This window comes from Molossus molossus, unplaced genomic scaffold, assembly GCF_014108415.1.
Source record: "Molossus molossus isolate mMolMol1 unplaced genomic scaffold, mMolMol1.p scaffold_m16_p_12, whole genome shotgun sequence".
In the NCBI taxonomy this organism is placed as follows: Eukaryota; Metazoa; Chordata; class Mammalia; order Chiroptera; family Molossidae; genus Molossus; species Molossus molossus.
The window spans coordinates 72,519,187-72,523,115 of record NW_023425347.1 but is presented as its reverse complement, the minus strand read 5'-3'; the positions used below and the strand labels follow the sequence as shown (position 1 = coordinate 72,523,115).

Below are 3,929 nucleotides of genomic sequence, written 5' to 3'. Positions count from 1 at the left end.
ATATGGTATTAGTCTTTTTTTTTTTTTGGTATGTGCCCGTGGCGGGAACTGAACCCGGGACTCTCTGGTCCGCAGACCAACGCTCCAACTGCTGAGCCAAATCGGCCAGGGTGGTATTAGACTTTCTCTGTCGGATTTATTTCACATAGCATAATGTCTTTCTCTTCTTAAAAGAACACCAAACCTACCAGATTAAGGCCCCACCCAATGATCTCATTTAATCTTATTATCCCCTTAAAAGCTCTATCTCCAAAGATAGTCATGTTGGAAAGAGGACTTCAACATGTGGATTTTGGAGGGACACAATTCAGTCCACAACAGGAAGGAAGTGCGTGAGGGGGTCTGGGACAGTGGGAAGGTGGTAATATTAACGGTTTGTAGGTCATCGTGACACCAGAAAGGGTCACTGGAGCTGGGGTGCTAGGCGGTGTGAAATGGACACATAGGAGGAGCTGCCTGGAGAGTAGAGTGTAGGAAACTGAGGTTAAGGAGCGGTTGCCATCATTCGTAATGACAACAGCTAGGGTATGTCCAGGCAGGATGGAGGAGAAGACCACTGAAGGAGAGGATGCCAGGGAACTGAGGCCAAAGCACGAGAAGGAACATCTGGGTCCGGCTCCCACTCTCACAGCTGTGGCAGTGCCCGAGCTCATGGAGAGCACAGGGGCACTGGGCCATCTGCTCACTGAGGAAAAGTAATTAAACATGGGCAAAGGGGTTCCTAAGATGCCAAGAGGCAAAATGCCATCACATGCTTTCTTTGTGCGGACCTGCCAGGAGGAGCACAAGAAGAAGCACCCAGATGCTTCCGTCGGAGTTTTCTAAGTGCCCAGAGAGGTGGAAGACCATGAGTGCCAACAAGAAAGGAAAATGTGCCCTGGCTGGTTTGGCTCAGCGATTAGAGCGCCGGCCTGTGGTCCAGAGAGACCCGGGTTCGGTTCCCGCTAAGGGCATGTACCTCGGTTGCAGTTTGTCCCCGGCCCTGGTTGGGTCATGCTGGTGGCAGCCACTCAATGTGTCCCTTTCACGTCGATGTTTCTCTCTCTCTCTCTTCCTCTCTGCCCCCTCCGCTCATTCTGTCTGAACAAAAAATGGGAGAATGTCCTCGGGTGAGGATTAAAAAAAAAAAAGAAAGGAAAATGTGAAGATAGGGCAAAGGCGGACAGGGCCCGTTATGACAGAGAAATGAAAACGGATATTCCTCCTAAAGGTGAAACACAAAAGAAGCCCAAGGATCCCAATGCACTCAAGAGGCCTCCTTCGGCCTTCTTCTTGTTTCACTCTGAGTGTTGCCCCCAAATAAAGGGGAGCGTCCCGGCCTGTCCATTGGGTCCCGCAGAGGAGCCGGGACAGATGTGGTCACACTGCTGCAGACAACAGGCAGCCTGATGAAAAGAAGGCTGCTGATGAGGGACATACGGACAGGATACCGCTGCACACTGAGCTCAAGGTCAGCCTGATGCAATCAAAATGGTAGCCATCCAGGCTGAAAAAAGCAAGGAAAGAAGGAAGAGGAGGAGGGTGACGATGAAGAAGATGATGAGTAAGTTGGTTGAAGCGAAGTTTTTTTTCTTGTTTATAAAGTATTTAACCCCCCTGTACACAGCTCACTTCTTTTAAAGAAAAAAAGAACTGTAAGGCTGTGTAAGATATTTTCATTTTTTTAAATTTATTTTTAAATCCTCGCCCGATGATATTTTTCCATTTATTTTCAGATAGAGTGGGAGAGTAAGAGAGAGAGAAAGAGAAAAACATTGATGTGAGAGAGACACATCGACTGGTTGCCTCCCGGAGAGAACTGACCAGGGCCGGGGACCTAATTGCAACCAAGGTACGTGCCCTTGACCGAGTAGAACCCATGACTCTTTGGTCCGTGGGCCGACGCTCTAACCACTGAGCAAAACCGGCCAGGGTTGAACTGTAAGGCTGTGTAAGGTTGATTTTTAAACTATACAGTGTCTTTAGTTAATACACTACGAATGTGTCTTTAGATAGCCCGGTCCTGGTGGTATTTTCAGTAGCCACTAACCTGGAACAGTATGGGGGTTCTAAATTGATATGCAAATTGAAAGCAGATTCTTGCTGATGCTCAGCACAAATTAGTTATATATGGGGATGGTAGTTTTTTCATCTTCGGTTGTCTCTGATGCCGCTTATATGAAATAATTGTTCTGTTAACTGAATACCACTCTGTAATTGCAAAAAATAATCCCCAAAAAAGTTGCAGCTGTTTTGTTGACATTCTGAATGTTTCTAAGTAAATATAGTTGTTTTAATTTAAAAATAAATTTAAAAAGTCTGGCTGGCCCTGGCCGGTTTGGCTCAGCGGTTAGAGCGTCGGCCTGCGGTCCCGAGAGACCCGGGTTTGGTTCCCGCTAAGGGCATGTACCTCAGCTGCAGTTTGTCCCCGGCCCTGGTTGGGTTGTGCGGGTGGCAGCCACTCAGTGTGTCCCTTTCACATGGATGTTTCTCTCTCTCTCTCTTCCTCTCCCTCCCACTCTATCTGAAAAAAAAAAGGAAAAATGTCCTCAGGTGAGGATAAAAAAAAAAAAGAGAGTCGGCCTGCAGACCAGAGAATCCCGGGTTAGGTTTCCGCTAAGGGCACATACCTCGGTTGCAGTTTGTTCCGGGCCCTGGTCGGGGTCATGTGGGTGGTTCACTCTGTGTCTCTCTCTCACATCAAAATTTCTCTCTCTCTTCCTTCTTCTCTCCCTCCCGCTCCATCAGAAGATAAATGCAAAATAAACAAACAAACAAAAAACTGCCTTAAAAAAAAAGGCTGGCCGGTGAGGCTCACTGGTTGAACGTCGACCCATGCACCAAGAGGTGGTCGGTTCCATTCTGGGTCAGGACACATGCCCAGGTGTGGGCCTGATCCCCAGTGGGGGGCATGCAGGAGGCGGCCAATAGATGTTTTCTTTCATCAATGTTTCTGTCTCTCTCTCTCACTTCCTCTCTCCGTAAAAATCAATAAAGGAAAAAAAATAATGATAAAAAAAGTAAAAAAGAAGGACCATCTCTCTGTACTGCAGTATCAGGTTATTATCACAGGAGCAGTGTTGCAGAGAGTGACAGTGAGCCAGGCATCAACTCTCCAAGGAAGGAGGGAGAATAGCCTACAGTAACAGACGATGGCAATAAGGCAGGACTATTGGGGGAAAAATTGTAGCATAATTAAACATAAGTCACAGAGGAAGATATTTACCATCCCAACCACAGGTGGACTTTTCAGAAGCAGATGCTGAGGTGGAATCTGAAGTTTGAGAAGTCTACTTTAAATTGCCCAAGCTTTAAATTACCTGTAAGTAGAAAAATAAACACCGTATCCCAGTGAGATGTTTCACAATCTTATTGCAAATCTTCATGGAGAAACTGTAGAAGAGAAGTGGGGGCAGCCAACAGCAGGTCAAAGATTGACTCACACCTTGGCGGATGGCGAGGACACAGTAATCAACTGAGCTACCCAGCCAGGGCTAACCACTCCCCACACATATTCTTTTTTTAAAAAGTGAGTAAAAGTGACGTATGTCAATTTCAAGTGGAAGCTTTAGGAGTCATTGTGTGGTTCCGCCTCCAGAACATGAGTAGTGTGTCCTAGATGAGGGCTGCTTTGCCTATATATGTTCTGTATTGAAGAAAATATTGGCCCTGCCTGGGCAGCTCCGTTGGTTAGAGCATCATCCCAATATCCCAAGGTTGCAGACTCAATCCCCTGTCAGGGCATATACAAGAACTGGCCAGTGTGGCTCAGTGGTTGAGCATCGATCCATGCACCCAAAGGTCACCAGTTCGATTCCGGTCAGGGCACATGCTCAGGTTGGGGGCCAAGTCCCCAGTGGGGAGCATGCAGGAGGCAGCTGATTGATGTTTCTATCTCTCCCTCTCCCCTACTCTCTCTAAAACCAATAAAGGGGGAAAAAAAAAAGAAT

The 3,929-nt window shown here is 47.1% G+C and overlaps 1 pseudogene; it reads left to right on the top strand.

Annotated features, from left to right (window-relative positions):
- Nucleotides 1-705: 705 nt before the first annotated feature.
- Nucleotides 706-1,547, top strand: LOC118626786 (annotated as a pseudogene).
- The last annotated feature ends 2,382 nt before the right edge of the window (nt 1,548-3,929 follow it).